The sequence below is a fragment of the Prionailurus bengalensis genome, unplaced genomic scaffold, assembly GCF_016509475.1.
Source record: "Prionailurus bengalensis isolate Pbe53 unplaced genomic scaffold, Fcat_Pben_1.1_paternal_pri Un_scaffold_59, whole genome shotgun sequence".
Taxonomy (NCBI): Eukaryota; Metazoa; Chordata; class Mammalia; order Carnivora; family Felidae; genus Prionailurus; species Prionailurus bengalensis.
In genome coordinates, this window is record NW_025091161.1 from 234566 (window position 1) to 252034 (window position 17469).

At 43.9% G+C, this 17469-nt stretch overlaps 1 pseudogene; it reads left to right on the top strand.

The window, feature by feature from the left end:
• Positions 1-2151: 2151 nt before the first annotated feature.
• On the top strand, positions 2152-2304 carry LOC122478405 (annotated as a pseudogene).
• Positions 2305-17469: the final 15165 nt, after the last annotated feature.

A 17469-nucleotide genomic window follows, 5' to 3' on the forward strand; every position in this document is an offset into this window, starting at 1 on the left:
TTATGCAATTAGGAACACATATCTTCAAATGTATTTGGAACCACAAAAAGACCCCAAGTAGCCAATGCAAGAAAGAACAAAACAGGTGGCATCACACTTCTTGATTTCAAGCTGCATTCTAACACAAAGAAATCAGTTATGTCATTGGCATAGGCACACACACACAAGACAATGGAATGGAAATTGAGAGCCCAAACTAAAGCCATGCATGCACAGTCAACTAGTATTTGACAAGGGAGTCAAGAATACTCAGTGGAGAAGAGTAGTCTCTTGAATAACTGGAGCTGGGAAAATTGGATAGTCACATGTATAAGATTAAAGCTTAGCACCTTATGTTACATCACTCCAAGAATTAACTTGAAATGGATTAAAGATGTAAACGAAAGATATGAAAACAAAATTCTTCCTCACCATTTCAGCTCTTATTATGCCAAGACGTAGCTGTTGAAGTGGTGAAGGGCTGGATAGAGAGTAGTCCTGGAAATAGAAGCCTGTGTGTGTGAAACAGACTTTCTTTAGTAGTCTGTAATTATCCCCCTGATCCTTTAAGAGTAGCCACTTCCTTCCCTACATTTTCAGGCACAGCTAGTACCATGCTTGCTGCCAGCAATGCACTGCTTTGTCTTCACAAATGCCTAGAAGCTCTAGGTTGGACCCGTTGGGAAGGGTGGAGTTTTGTGGCAGTAATGCTGCCCTGTTGAAACCAGGTGGAGGGGAAGGAGAGAGGTGCCATTCCGGCTTCACTGGGGTTCAGGTATGTTAGTGTTGGTGTTGGATTTTTCACCTTTTACTCTAACACATCTCAAAAGTTTAATTTCTGTCCGGCATGTCAAAATGGCTTCCAGAACAGTTCCTCCTTTCTCAGAAGTGCCCTCCGTGTCATACCCCGTTGGGCTGCTCTTTATCACCATCCAGGGTCTTTGGGCCACCACCAACGTCTCCAACCTGGTGGCCTCTGGGACCTCATCCTCCACCTCCACCATCTGGAAAGATGATTGAAACAGTATGAGTTGACTTATAAAACACGTTTTGTCTTTTTACTTGTGGAGTGTTTGGAGAGGATGCAGTGATGGCACCACAGGGCTTTCAGGTTAGCCTGAGTGAGGACAGTGTCATGTGCTTCCAATTTCTCAGGAAATGAATGAAATGGGCAGTCGTTTCCACCCAGTGAGCTGGGCAACACATGTCTCTGAGAAGGAAAGAGGCCTTATACATGCTGACAGACATAGCACTCCCTAGGATGTAGCTTGTACAGAGACCATGTGCTGGGCTCTCTGAGGGATGAAACACACCCCTAACTTTATTTCTAGCTAGTTGAGACCTGAACTGTTCACAGATGCTTGATTAGTTATAAAAACTCCTGAACCAGGGCCATGTAGACCTTCCTCAAAGGACAGGATCAGATCTCCCTCTTGTCCTCAAGGGTCACCTGAGGCACCTGAAAAACCCTCTGCCCCTAGTACGGGACATGAGAATGTGAAAGAGTTGAATATAATGAAACCTGTTGCGGATGGTTTGTTTTTCTTGCACACAGTCTATGCAAGTCAGAATCAACTTCCATCCCCCTCCATCTTTTATGAGACCTAGGACATGGTGCAACTCCCATGGGGAATATCAGTTGTGTCTCTACCATGGATGCAGAGAAAGACAAGGTAAATTCTGTTGCCTATTTCAGTTGCAATGCTTTCTGGAAACTTTTATCTGACCTTGTCTGGTTTTCTATGCCCTCTGGTATTTTTACTGTTTGATTTACATCCTCACAAGCCTCCAGACTTCTCCAGTTTAAGATCATCATGTTAGCTAGTGCCTCTGGACGCCACAAGTGTGTGGAGGCGGAGGACCACGTGGCTATCACTTTGTGTTTGTGGAAATAACTTGAGGACTGCACCCTCAAGTCTTCTGGAGCATGGGACACCTTTCTCACCTTCTTTGCATGGGATTATCCTGATTCTTTTCATTTTTTTTCCTATTTCAGAGTAGGCCATGAATTTGTTCAGAATGTCTGCTATGAGCCTCGTGACTGGAAAAGATAACAACACTTTCCAACATTATATTGTGTGCTTTGTGCAGTGTTGAGGGTTCTTAGTTAAATTTCAGAACTCATTACTGGTCCTTCTGTGTTGGTCAATGTGCAATAGAGAAGTTCTCCCAAGCTTTGCGCAGTGGCAGTATCATAGCCAATGAGGTTTATCCGAGGCGCGATTATTGCTCATCGAGAATTTCTCCAGTTGTCCCCTAGGTGGAAATACTCTGAATTTTCAGAAGCGGCATGTGTAATCGAAAATGTACGTGGAACTTCAGTCGTGAAGGGAGAGAATCAGTGATTACCTGCAGGGCCAGTAACTCACAGAGTTCTTCAGTTGTATTTATATGAGCAGGTTCTCTTGTGTCCCGGGAGCAGTTGCAACTGATACTTTGTCTCATGATGCCTTATGGGAGTTTTACACCTGAAATTGAGACATGTTTCTGTTCATTCTTTTACGTAGAATTTCTACCTCCCTTTTACAATGGGACAAAGTAGCTCTGCAATTCATATTGTATTTAAAAGCTGAATTACCTGTGAATTAAGGTAAACACTCTTGAGACCAATGAATGTGCACAGGTAACGTGTTTCTCTCAGAAAACACATTTCTAGGCCCCCTGCAGGACTCCAGGAATCCCCATCTCCTCAGAGGTCTCTGTGCCCTTGCACAGAAGATGTCTTTGTCAGTGAGGGAAGCAGAGTAAGGACATGAACGGGATGGCAATTTGAGCTTTGACCCTGGGGTGGCCCTGAATCTCTGTGTGGTGCTGGGCTTTTCTTTCATTCCTTCATGTTTTGTCTGTTCTCAATGTGTAAGTAAAAAGTCTGCAGATCTGGTGGAAGAAGGGTGTCCTGAACACAGATGCCTGCCTCTCTGGAATACGTTCCTTTATTAGACTGGCATTACTGCCATCAATCTTCAAGAATAGGATTCCTTGGCTTTCTGCATTTGTAACCATGTGCAGTGATGTGTGGAGACAGTAGTTTCTCCTTGTGCATCTGGTACCTTCAGGCTGTAGGTGGGACCTCATAGGAGGTCCTCGTGAGACCTTCAGGTTGTAAGTGGGATCTCGTGGGAGGGTAGAGTTTTCTGGCACTGATGCTGCATTCTACTAGAACCCGTGAATGAAGAAGGGGCCAGGTGCTGACACCTGCTTCATTGTGTTTCAGCTCCTGTGGGCGTTCTACTTCTGTCTGTCATACCAACATACCTGTCGCTTCTGTTCTGTAGGTCCTTATGGTTGCAAGAGGACCTCCTCTTTTACCAGGTCCACCCTGCATGCCCTCCCCCACAGATCCCCTTTATCACTGTTCATGGACTCTATAAGTCACCACCAGCTCATTGGTGCCCTCAGTGACCTCCACCTCGACTATTTGTAAGATGATCTGAACAGTATGAGTTGACATGTTCAGCATATTCATCTACTGTCTTGTTGAGTCTTTGAGAAGATGTAGAGATGGCCTCACAGGCTTTTCAATGCAAGGGTGCTGCTGACTGAAACACTGTTAAGATTCCTCAAGTTTCTTAGGACATACATATGTTGGGCTGTGCCTAAGTGTGTGTATCTCTGTGAGACTAAATGCGACGAAAGGTTGTAGATTAGCTGTGTGGCTTCCTTGGCTTCAGCCTGAGTCACACTCTTAGCGGGGAATTCAGGGTTGACCAGGAAATGCCCCTGCTGGACTCCTGTCACCGCAACCCTGAACCTGCTTTCACCACCCTGCCTGAAGGTTTGCATCTCCGACACTTCCCTCACAATTTCCTGAGGCTTTGCGTGTGTTCCTCTTGTCTCAGACCTAATGCCAGCTCTCAGTGGGGAGAGCCTCAACTCAGAGCATCAGCTTTGTGATCTGAGAAGCAGGGATAATGTTGATCTCTGAGGTCAGTGCGATGAAGAGGTGGTTAAGCACATGAGGAATTTGTAAAATATATGGGATGAGTGAGCACTCACCCTTTTCAGCGTGGAAACGAATGTATCTGCACAGAGAAGATCATCAACAGATGTTCATTCAATTTCATGAAACTAAGGGTATAATGCCTGAGGCTGAGAGATTGGCAATTCTAGTTTCAAAGGATACAACAAAGATTCCTGTGTGTTTTCTATTAAAATTCAGGTCCTACTTTACAAGGAAGGAAAAGATAAGTATGAGAATATGGATGTTCAGGGATCTGAAGATAATCCTCTTCCATTACATGTAGACACACAAATGCACCCTGACAAATATGTGCTCATCCAAGGTCACAGATGTATTGAAGAAGAAAAAACGCATATAGAAGAACAGAAGATCCCTTTGCAATAACTCAATCACTTTGACATAGAGGGCAATCAGTTTGAAATTTGAAGAGCACACTGAACCATTACAAACCAGCTGTGGTTATTATATATTTAGAGATGGTGTCTAATCTACCCCTTGGTCTGAATGCTTTCCCTGTCCACCCCGTCCCCTCCACATTGTCCTTCCTAATAACCCCTAATACATTTGTCATAGTTGTGTTTCTATGTCAGCGTCTGCCTCCAGGAAAATCGACACTCATTCCCCATCAAGTGTACACTTTGGCGTTCTTGTATATGCAGTTAACAAACAGGTAGAATGTATAGTATTGGTGTACGAAAACAGATCATTCTTTGGGGTTGTATTGCCTGGAAGGGACCAATAGTTCCATCTGAGGGGTTGGATACATCCTTTAGGGAGATATGGTGGTGGTTGTTCATGTATAGATTGATGCTCATGAGCACATGGCACATGTGCTAGTGGATGTGGTTTGTGCTGATGAGCAGGGCAGGTGTATGTCTCCAGGAAAGGGTCTCTTCTGATGGTGAGGAATGGATTCAGGAGACCAGTAAGGAGGCCCTGCATTAATTCAGCTTTTGCGCCCTTGTGCACCTTACCAGCTGCTACCAATAGCACCAATCCAGGTGGCCTCCAAGGGGGCAAATGGCACAATTTTTGTGGCGAGTCACATGGTGTCCCATAAATTCCCCCTGAAGCCATATTGAGGCATGGGGAGGGCAGAGGTCCATGGTCTGAGAAAAGTTCCTTCGACACAATCCCGGGAGAGTTGGGTGTAAGCATACCGCTCCTTCTACATCAGCCAATCCAATCTACATCAGGGACCCTGAACCCTGTGAGCCCTTTTTTCCTTCCAGCTTAGGGAAGCAGCCAGCCCTCCAGCAGCTTTTGGGTCATGGCTGGGCCACCAACGGTAAATGTCTGGCTGTCCACATTCTGCCAGCATTGCTTTAGCAAATGTCAATATGAGCAGCTGCTGTATGGGGGATTCTCCTCCATTTTGATCAGGGCCTGGGACAAAACATAACGAGAGAGAGAGAGATAGGAGTCCCCTGTGCTCCTGGACAGGGCTGCAAGCACAGAGCAGATAGCCTGAAGCCTGGGGAGAGGTGGACAAAGAGGTAAGGAGAGAGAAACTGGATGAGTGATAGGGGAATTGGGCAAGACCTAGAGAGTGAAAGAAAGAAACACAGAGAGGTGTGGTTAGAGAGAAACAGAGACAAAGAGGAAGTACAAGGAGAAAAGTGGAGCCCTGGTCCGGGTATGTGAACAGGGTGAGATGAGCCAGGGGAGAGGGGATGTGTGAAGTGGCTCTGAGTGCTGGGGCCGAAAGGGCTGGTATCATGGGCATCATAGTTTCATAACTCTAAGACTCCAACATCCCTGGGGTCAAGCTCTGCAGAGGCCATTGCAATCTAAAAGATGGGCATCCGTCATTTCTACTGGAATTGTGGGGCTCAGCGTTATGTTCTGTCATGGAGACGGATGTCTTCAGGGAAAATGTGCTGCTCTTTGGCAGCTAAACTCCAGAGCCCGCCCTGTGAGGAGGTGTCCCGGGGTCATTTCCCTCACTGCCCCGGCCCTGTTGGATTTCCCCCCTCCCCCCCCAACCAGCTGGCGTTCCTCATGTTCTGAACCCAGGCATGAGACATTGTGTTGCCCCCAGGTTCTGCAGTCTGGACCTGGCAGAGGTGGACTGTTGATATTGATTAAAAAAAATATTTGACAATAAGGTCCATATTCTCCCTCTGGAACGAGCGGTGTGCATCCAAATCATGGGTTGCTATCCTCCTGTCCACAACCAATCTGAGGATTCCAGAAGGTAGGTGAACCTTTTAAAACACCGTAGTCTTCTCTTAACTCATTCAAAGACAGTTTCTTTCCCAGCTTTCTTTTAATTTTGAAGAGATGGCAATTCCTAATTGAAAGCATAATGGTCCTGTAGGAAATTGACCTACGTGAGTGATGGGCATTATTTCACCCATCCGTATCCCTAAAGCACATTTCATTGGAAATATAAGCCATGGATACATGTCATAAATTCATAACAGATGTGTAGCTCCTGTAAGTTGCATTCTGACCTTGTCACATATGTGTCATCAGATATTATTAGTGACTTTTCAGATAAGCTCTAAACATCAAGATGGTCATGTTAGAGAATCTGGTATATATGGAATTTCACAGATTCTAAATTAGGGATGATTTTTCATTTTTAATGTTCCTATTTTTTTCCTTTTGTGAAAGAGCCCGAGCTGGGGATGGGGGAGAGAGTGGGAGATACTGAATCTGAGGCAGGCGCCAGACTCTGAGCTGTCAGGACACAGTGTGACGTGGGGCTCAAACTGATGGACTGCAAGATCATGACGTGAGTGGAAGTCGGACGCTTAACCAAGTAAGCCACCCAAGCGCCCCAGGAATGATAGTTTATTGGCAAAGAAAGAGAAATTAAAGATAGCGTAAAGGATGTCGACTTTTAATTGAAATATTCTTCACACATTTGTTGTATTAGTTTTAGACATACATTGTAGTCCTTCCATATGTCTATAAATTATGTTGTACTTAAGCACAAGTGTAGCTATCCTGTGAAAGTATGCAACAGTATTATTACAGGATTGACTCTCTTCCATTGGCTGTCCCTTGTATCCCTAGGACTCATTCATTCCATAGCTGGAAGCCAGTATCTCTCTCTCAAAGGTGTCCATTCTTTATCTAACCTAAACACTTAGGTGGTAAACACAATAACCTCTTGTTCATCATGTGTAATTTGGTGGTCTATTTTTCTGGGAACATTGCTTAAAGCATTACAAATGATGCCATTACCTTAATAAATTTGGTTTCATTCTTCACTCACAAGAACGGAGAAGGAAAAGATTTCTTTGTGCCCTAGGTCCTGTCACTAAGACCCTTCCCAGTGTAGAGAACAGGCTTAGTTGCCCAGAGCACCTTCGGTCCCTCAGCTGAGCCACCAGGGTCTTCAACATTGCAGGAATTCCCATGGTGGCCAGCAGAGAGAGCTCGAGCACCACAGACCCGGACGGGCGGGTTCCTCTGCCTGGGCAGTGATGGCCAGTAGAGGGCGCACCATCGGCTTTTCTGACCCAGGGCACCTCAGAGCAGGAAGGGCTTAGACTGCTCTCAGAGGACTCAGGCCTCTGCTGGTGCCTCAGTACAGAGAGCAGAGCTGCATTTCCAGCAGGTTCTGCCACCCGCCCCAGGGGAGACCTTGGGAGCTTAGCAGCAACTTGGCATCTCCTGAGTCGCCAGAGAGAAGCTGCCTTGTTGTACTGAGTGCTGAGGAGGGGGCGCCGGGTGGCTTCCCTGGTCAAGCTGGTCGCTGAGCTGCACAGGCCTTTGCATTTTCTGGGCTGTTCCCGTGTTTCATTCCACCCCTTCCCGGACAGTGTTTGAACAAGACGTATTTTACTAAAGGACTTGTGGATTGCGGGGTCCCACGACATCACCTCATAGATGCAGTCGATGGTGTGTTCCAGATCCAGGCTTGTTTCCGGGAAGAAACCCTAACAGAAATTCAGAAGCACGGGAGCTGCATTCAATTAGGACGTGGATCCATGAAATGCTCGTCTCACGACCTTCTAGAAGAAGGAGCTGGGACCCATGTTCCGAGTCCTGCTGGACCCAGAGGCCAAGGTAAGGGCACAAACTGTCCCACATATCATACATGCTTTTTTAAAATTTTCATGGTTATTTTTCCAACCTAGTGAAGTGATTGAACACTACCGAAAACCCAGGAAGTAAGTCTCAGTAACCTTATGTTATCTTTTAATTTAAATTCCACTGAGTGAAGACACAGTGTAATAGTAGTTTCAGGTGTCCAATATAGAGCAACACTTCCACACGTCACCCGGTGCTCATCCCAGGTGAGCACCAGCAACAGCTTCTTAATCCCCAGCAGCTGTTTCACCCATTCCTTCACCTCACTGTGGAAGCCCTCAGTTTGTTTCCTAGTTAAGAGTCTGTTTGTTTGTCATTGTGTCCTTCACCGCCCCCCCCCCTTAATTTTGTCTTATTTCCATGTGTTAGTGAAATCATCTGGTATTTGTCTTTCTCTGACAGGCTTTTTTCACCCAGCATAACATTCTGTCGCTCCTCCAGCTCGTGGCAAATGACAAGATTTCATGTTTTTATGGCTAAATAATATTACATTCCATATACTACATCTCAATTTGTTCATCAGTTGATGGATGCTTGGGAAGTTTCTATAATTTGGTTGTTGTAGAAAATGCTGCTGTAAACATCATGGTGCATGTATCCCTTTGAAGAATTATTTTTGTATTCTTTGAGTAAATACCTCTTAGTGAAATTGCTGGATCTTAAGGTAGTTCCATTTCCTTTTTTTTTTATGAATTTCCATGATGTTTTCCAGTGTGGCTGCACCAGTTTGCATTCCTACCCACAGTGCAAGAGGGTTTCTCTTTCCTCACATCCTTGGCAACACCTGCTATTTCATCATTCATTGATTTTAGTCATTCTGAAAGATGTGATGTGTTATCTCATTGTACTTTTGAGTTGTGTTTTCCTGAAGATCAGTATTGTTGAGCATCTTTTCATATGTCTCTTGGCCATGTGTATGTCTGCCTTGGGAAAATGTCCATTCGTGTCTTCTGCCCAGTTTTAATCGGATTTCTCCTTTTTTGGGTGCTGTAGGACTTTATTTGTTTTGGACACTAAGCCTTAATCAGATGTCGTGTGCAAATAGTATTCTGTAGGTGTTTTAGTTTTGTTGATTATTTCCTTGGTGACAGAGCTTTTTATTTTTACGAGGTCCCATTATTTTTGCTTGTGTTTCCCTTAACTCAGGAGATATATCTGCAAAGATGTTTGTACAGCCAATGTCAAATAAGATACTGTCTGTGTTCATTATCCTCTGGGATTTTTATGGTTTCAGGTTTCACACATAGGTCTTTATCCATGTTGGATTTATTTTTGTGTATATTGTAAGAAGGTGGTCCACTGTTGGTCTTGTTTGGTTTTGCAGGTTGCTGTCTAGTTTTTTCCAAAACCATATGTTGAGGAGATTCTTTTTAAGTGTATGTATTTATTTTTTAGAGACAGAGATAATGCAGAAGGGGGCAGAGAGAAATGGGGATTGAGAATCCCACACATGCTCTGCACTGCCCTGAGATCATGACCTGAGCTGAATCCCCAATCACACGCTTTGCAGCCTCCCATGTGTCCCAAGACTATCTTTTTTTTCCATTGGATATACTTTCCTGCTTTATTGAGAATTAATTGACCATATAGGTTTGAGTTCATTTCTGGGTTTCCGTTCTATTGATCTCTGCGTCTGTGTTGTTGTTGTTGATGTTGTTGTTTTTTGCCAGTACCATACTGTTCTGTTCAGTACAGCTTTTTAATATAACCTGATGTCTGGAATTGTGATGCCTCCAGCTTTAGTTTTCTTCTTCAATTTTGTTTTTGCTGTTTGGAGACTTTGTCGTTCCATACAAATCTTGGAATTAAATGTTGTAGTTCTGTAACAAATGTTTTTGTTAATGTGATAGGGATTTCATTACATATGTAGATTGTTTTGAGGAGTGTAGACATTTTAACAGTATTTTTGCTTCCCATCCATGAGGGTGGAATATATTTCCTTTTCTTTGCGTCCTCTTCCATTTCTTTCATCAGTGTTTTATAGCCTTTAGAGTACAGGTCTTTCACCTCTTTGGTTAGGTTCATTCTAGGTATCTTGGGGTATTTGGTGCACCTGTCAATAGGATTAATCCCTTACTTTCTCTTTCTGTTAATTCATACTCGTCTATAGAAATGCAATAGATTTCTGTACATTGATTTCTGTATATTGTGATTTGTGGAATTCATATATAAATCCTAGCAATTTTCATTGGAGTATTTCATGGTTTTTATAGAGAGCATCATGTCAGTTCCAAACAGTGAAAGTTCTACTTCTTCCTTGCCAATTTGGATGCCTCATTTCCTTTTTTGTCTGATTGCTGTGGCTAGGACTTCTTGTACTATGTGGAATAATAGTGGTGACGGGTCATCCCTGTCTTGTCCCTGACCTTGGAGGACACACTTTCAATTTTTCCCCATTGAGGATGAGCTGAGCTGTGGCTTTTTCCTAGGTGACCTTTATATGTGTAGGTAGGTTTAGCCCAAGTCTACTTTGCTGAGGGTTTTTATCATGAATGGATGTGACATTTTGTCAAATGGTTTTCCCGCATCTGAGGAAAGCATCCTATTGTTCTTATCATTTCTTCCAATACTGTGGTGCATCATGTTGATTGATCGGCGAATGTGGAGCCACCCTTGCAGCCCAAGAATATATCCCACTTGATTATGGTAAATGATTCTATTAATGTATTGTTGACTTTAATTTGAAGGTATTTTAATGAGAATTTCTGCATACATACTCTCAGGCTATTGGTCTGCAGTTTTATTTTAAATTTTTAAACTTTTTTAAAAATGTTTATTTCTTTCCTTAGATAGAGTACATAAAAGGGAGGGAGGGGCAGAGAGACAGAGAGAGAGAATCCTGGCCATGCTCCACACTGTCAATGCACTGTCCAATGTGGGACTGGAACCCACGCCCCGCAAGATAATGTCCTAATCCAAAATTAAGACCTGGACAGTAAACCGACTGAGCCACACAGGCGCCCCGGCAGTTTTCGGTTTTAGTGGAGGCTTTATCTGGGTTTGGTATCAGGGTAATGATGGCCTCATAAGATGAATTTGTAAGTTTTTCTTCTTTTTTATTTTTTGTAATCATTCGAGGAGAATACATATTACCTCTTCCTTAAATGGATGGTAGAATTAATCAGTGAAGCCCTCTGCCCTGAACTCTTGTATTGGGGGGAGATTTTTTTTTTCTTATTGATTTGATTTCTTTCTGTTTTCAGATTTTATGTATCTTCCTGTTTCAGTTTTGTTAGTTTTTGTGTTTCTAGGAATTTGTCCATTTTCCTCCGAGTGTCCAATTTGTTGCATATAGTTTTTCATAATATTATCTTCTAACTGTATTTTTGTAGTGTTGACTGTTGTTTCTCCTTTCTTATTTGTGATTTTATGTATTTGAGTCCTTTCTCTCTTCTTTGTGAAAACTCTGCCTAGGAGGTTTTCATGTTGATTACTGTTTTCAAGGAACCAGCCCCTTGTTTCATTGATTTGGTTTAGTGTCTTTTGGGTTTGTATATCCCTCATTTCTGCCTTAATCTCTATTATTTCCTTCCTTCTGCTGTTCTTCTCATTCCTTTAGTTGTAAGTTAGGAGGGTTTGAGATTTTTCTTGCTCTTTAAGGTAGGCTTGTATTGCTATATACTTCCATCTTAGATTGCTTTTGCTGCATTCCAAAAGTTTTTACCAGTGTATTTTCATTTTCATTAGTTTCAGTGTATTTTCTTATTGATTTCCTCTTTGACCCATTCATTTCATAACATGTTATTTAACCTCCCTTTATTTGTGGCCTTTCCCCCTGTGTGCGTGTGTGTGTGTGTGTGTGTGTGTGTGTGTGTGTGTATGATTGTGGTTAACTTCAAGTTTCCTAGCGTGTGGTCAGAAAAGATGCTTGGTCTGATCTCTGTCTTTAGGTACCTGTTGAGGCCTGATTTGTTACCTAGAATGTGATCATTTCTGGAGAATGCCCCATGTGCGCTTGAAAAGAATGTGTACTCTGCCATTTTAGTATGGAGTGTTCTGAATATATCTGTTAAACGCATCTGGTCCAGTGTGTCATTCAAAGCCATTGTTTCCTTGTTGATTTTCTGTTTACAGGTTCTGTCCATTGATGTGACAGATGTGTTAAAGTCCTCTATTATCATTATATTATTATAAATTCTTTTATGGTTTTGTTAAATGCTTTTGATATTGGTGATTGCATATTGGGTGCATCAAAATTTACAATCATTGGGTCTTTTTGTTTGGTTGTCCCCTTTAGTATGAGATAGTGTCTATCTTTGTCTCTTGTTACAGCTTTATTTATTTTTTTAATGTAAGTCTTAGTTGACATATAGTGCATTCTCTGTTTCAGGAATAGAATCCAGTGATTCATCCCTTACATACAACACCCAGTACTCATGACAACAATTGCTCTCCTTAATACTCGTCCGCCATCTAGCCCAGCGCCGACACATCTCCCTCTATCAACCCTCACTTTTTTTCGCTATGGCTAAGAGACTCATGTGGTTTGTTACCACTCTTCTCTTTTCCTGCCCCCTTCCCATGTTTTCATCTGTTTTGTTTCTTAAATTCCACATGAGTGAAATCATATATGTGTCTTTCACTGATTGATATATTTCACTTAGCATAATACATTCTAGGTCCCTCCACATCATTGCAAGTGGCAGGGTTTCATTCTTTATGAAGCTGAGTTTCATTTCATTGTATATACGTATGTATATTTGTATGTATATATGAACATACACGTGAGTACATATGCATATGCACACACACACACACACACACACACACACAAGTTCTTTATACCTTCATCAGTTGATGGATACTTGGGCTTTCTCCATAGTATGGCTACTGTTGATAATGCTGCTATAAATATTGGGTGTATGCATTTTACTATTAGGTATTGACCCAAAGAGTACCAAACTACACTCTCGGTTTTGAAGTTTATTTTGCCTAATATAAGTATTGATACTGGCTTTCTTTTACATTATTGTCATGATAAACGTTTTTCATTCCCTCCTTTTAAATCTGCAGGTGACATATGTCCAAATAACACTTTGTAGGCAGCATCTAGATAGGTCTTGTTTTGTTTTTGTTTTTGTTTTTGTTTCTTTCTTTTTTTTTCTGTCCATTCTGACACCCTATCTTTGTCTTTTGATTGGAGCATGTAGTCGATTTACATTCAGAGTAATTATTGATAGGTATATATTTAGTGACATTCTACTAGTTGTTTTCCATTGTTTCTTGATATTTTCTCTGATCCTTTCTTGTCTGTAACACTTTTGGTCTTTCATTTCCACTCCAAGAGTCTGATTTAAATATTCTTTTCTTTTGACTGGTAGTACATTTCTTTACTTATTTTTATATTTCTTCTTCGTTAAAATTTAAGCCCCAGTTAGTTACCTTATAGTGGAATACAGTTTCAGGATTAGAATTTAGTGATCCATCAGTTACAAAATATATCCAGTACTCATTCCAAGTGCCCCCCCCCCGGGTGCCCATCACCTATTTAGCCCACATCCCTATTCAGAAACCTTCCTGGAGTCCTGAGCTTCTTCCCTCTATTTAACAGTTTCTTATCGTTTGATTCCCTCTCTGTATCTTATTTTTGCTTTCCTTTCACTATGTTCATCAGTGTATTAAATTCCACAGATGAGAGAAATCATATGATGTGTGTCTTTCTCTGACATATTATGGTTAGCATAATAAAGTCTGGTTCCATCCACCTTGTTGCAAATAGCAAGATTCCACTCTTTTTGATTGCCGAGTAATATTCCACTGTATGAATATACCACATCTTCGTTATCCATTCATCTCTCAATGGTCATTTGGGCTCTTTGCATAATTTAGCTATTGTTGATAATCCTGCTATAAACATTGGAGTGCATGTGCCTCTTCGAGTCAGCATTAGTGTGTCCTTTGGATAAATGCCTTAGTGCAATTGCTGGGTTGTAGTGTAGTTCTCTTATTGTTTCTTGTAACGAATCTCCATACTATTTTCCAGAATGGCTACACCACTTTGCATTCCCACCAGCATTGCAAAAGAGTTCCCTTTCTCTGCATTCTTGCCAACATCTGTCGTTTCCTGAGATGTTAATTTTAGCCATTCTGATAGGTGTGAGGGGATATCTCATTGTGGTTTTGATTTGTATTTCACTTATGATGAATGAGGTTGAGCATCTTTTCATGGTATGACCAATCTGGATGTGATCTTGTTAAAGTGTCTCTTCATGTCTTTTGCCCATTTCTTCACTGGGTTATTTGGTTTTTGGGTGTTGAGTGTGATATATTCTAGATCTGGAAGAATGCTGATGTTATTTTGATAGGAATTACATTGAATTTGTCCATTGTTTTGGGTAGTATTGATATTTTAACAATATTTGTTCTTCCAATCCATGAGATGGGCTGTTTTTCCATTTCTTTGTGTCTTCTTCAACTTCTTTCATAGATGTTGTATGGTTTGTTCTTTTATTTTTTTAATGTTTATTTATTTTTAAGAGAGTGAGCGAGTGAGCAAGAGCCCGTGAGCAGGGGAAAGGCAGAGATAGGGAGACACAGAATCTGAAGCAGGCTCCAAGCTCCAAGCTGTCAGCACAGAGCCTGTCACAGGACTCAAACCCACAAACGTGGGATCATGTCCTGAACTGAGGTCGGCACTTAACCGACTGAGCCACCCAGGCACCCCTCTATTGTTTGAATGTACTGATCTTTTACCTCTTTGGTTAGATTTACCCCTGGGTATTTTATGCATTTCTGTGCAGTTGTAAATTAGATCAATTCCTTAACTTTCTTTCTGTTGATTCATTATTGGGGTATAGAAAGGCAATCAACTTCTGTATATTGATTTTATATTCTGAGACTTTCCTGAATTCCTGTATCAGTCCTAGAAGTTTTTTGGTGGAGTCGTTTGGATTTTCCACGGAGAGTATCATATCTGTGAGGAGGGAAATTTTGACCCCTCCTTGCCAACTTGGACACCTTGTAATTCTTTTTGTTGTCTGATTGCTGAGGCTAGGACTTTCAACAGAATGGTGAATAACAGTGTTGAGAATGGACATCCCTGTCGTGTTCCTGACCTTAGGGGGAAAGCTCTCAGTTTTCCGCATTGAAGATATTATTAGCTGTGGGACTTTCGTATCTGGACATTCTCACATTGAGCCACGACCCTTCCATCCCTCCTTTCATGAGGTGTTTTTTTCCATCAAGAAAGGATGCTGCTGCGTTTTGTCAAATGTTTATTCTGCAACTATTGAGAGGATCATGTGGTTGTTATCCTTTCTTTTATCAACGTGATATATCACATCAGTTGATTTGCAGATATTGAGTCGGTTGTGCATCCCAGGAATAAAATCCACTTCATTGTGCTGAATAATTCTTTTAATGTATTGTTGAATCCAGTTTGCCACTCTTTGTTGAGATTTTTTGCATCCATGGCCATCAGGGAAATTTGTCTCTAGTTTTCCTTTATAGTGGGGTCTTTGTTCAGTTCGGACTCAAGGCCATGCTGGCCTCATAGAATGAGTTTGGAAGTGTTCCCTCCATTTTTCTGCCCATGACCTTATCTTGTTCTTTCATTTGGGATGCCTCCCTCTTGTGTTGGAATTTTTGTTGAGTATTTGCCATCTCTGTGTTACCAAAGCTCATTGTGTTACCTGCCTATGAGTTGAATGGTTTTATGAAGAGGAGGTCATCCAATGTCCAGGGCCTGGCACATCACGGAGTGTCTGTGGTGTGTGTCGCATGCACTATTTTTTGTGTTCTGGCTGCACTATCCTTCAGCTCAGTTGTATGGGAAAGGTAGGGTCCTTGGCTAGAATGTGGTGAGTCTTACCGAGGTCGCAACTGGGATCCCTGGAAACTGCAGTACAGTCAGAACTGGGTTCACTGCATGGTGCAGCACGCGGGCACTGGGTTCACTGGAGGGGGCAGTGCCACGGGCACTGGTTTCACTGGAGGCTGCAGTGTCGCGGGCAGTGGGTTCACTGCAGGCTGCAGTGCCGCAGGCACAGGGTTCACTGGAGGGTGCAGTGTTGTGGGCAGTGGGTTCACTGGACACTGCAGTGCTGCGGGCCGTGGGTTCAAAACAGGTTGCAGTGCCACGGTAACTGGGTTCACTGGAGTGTGCAGTGCCGCGGGTTCTGGGTTCAGTGGAGGTTTCAGTGCTGTGAGCACTGGGCTCACTGCATGCTGCAGTGCTACGGGCATGGGGTTCACTGCAGGCTGCAGGCCGTGAGCACAGGGTTCACTGCAAACTGCCATTCCAACAGCACTGTGTTCACTGGAGGCTGCAGTGCCATGGACACTGGGCTCACTGGAGGATGTAGTGCCACAGGCACTGGGCTCACTGCAGGATGCAGTGCCGCGGGGACTGGGTTCATGGCAGGCTGCAGTGCTGCGGGATCTGGGTTCACTGGATGGTGCAGTGCTGCGGTCACTGTGTTAACTGGAGGGTGCAGTGCACTCAGGACAGGCTTCACTGGAGGCTGCAGTGCCACGGACACTGGGTTCACTGGAGGGCGCAGTGCCACGGGGTCACGGTTCACTGGAGGCTGCAGGGCTGCGGGCACTGGGTTCACTGCAGGAGGCAGTGCACCAGTCACTGAGATAACTGGAAGCTGCAGTGCTGCAGGCACTGGGTTCACTGCAGGCTACAGTGCCTCGAGCTCTGGGTTCACTGTAGACTGCAGTGACACGGGCACTGGGTTCGCTGGAGGGTTCAGTGGGATAGGCACTGCCTTCACTGGAGGGTGCAGTTCCGTGGGCAGTGGGTTCACTGGAGGCTGCAGTGCAATGGGAACTGGCTTCACTGGATGGTGCAGTGCCGCGGGCACTGGGTTCACTGCAGGCTGCAGTGCACTGGTCACTGAGATAACCGGAAGCTGCAGCGCTGCGGGCACTGGGGTCACTGGAGGAAGCAGTGCGTCAGGCACTGACTTCATGGTGCAGTGACACGGACACTGGGTTCACTTGAGGCTGCAGTGCCGCGGGCACTGGGTTCACTGCAGGCTGCAGGGCCTCAGGCACTGTGTTCACTGCAGACTGCAGTGCCGCGGGCAGTGGGGTCACTGGAGGGTGCAATGCCATGGGCTCTTGGTTCACTGGATGGTGTAGTGTCGCGGGCAGTGGGTTCACTGGAGGCTGCAGTTCCGCGGGCAGTGGGTTCACAGCAGGCTGCATTGCCACAGGTACTGGGTTCACTGGAGGGTGCAGTGCCGTGGGCACTGGGTTCACTGGAGGCTGCAGTGCTTAGGGCCCTTGATTCACTGGGGGTGAAGTGCCGCAGGCACTGCGTTCACAGGAGGGTGCAGTGCAGCACACTGCCTTCACTGAAAGCTCCAGTGCCGTGGGCAGTAGGTTCATAGGAGGCTTCAGTGCAGTGGGAACGGGGTTCACTAGAGGCTGCAGTGCCGCAGGCACTGGGTTCACTTCCAGCTGCAGTGCACTGGTCACTGAGATAACTGGAAGCTGCCATTCTGTGGGCACTGGGGTCACTGGAGGATGCA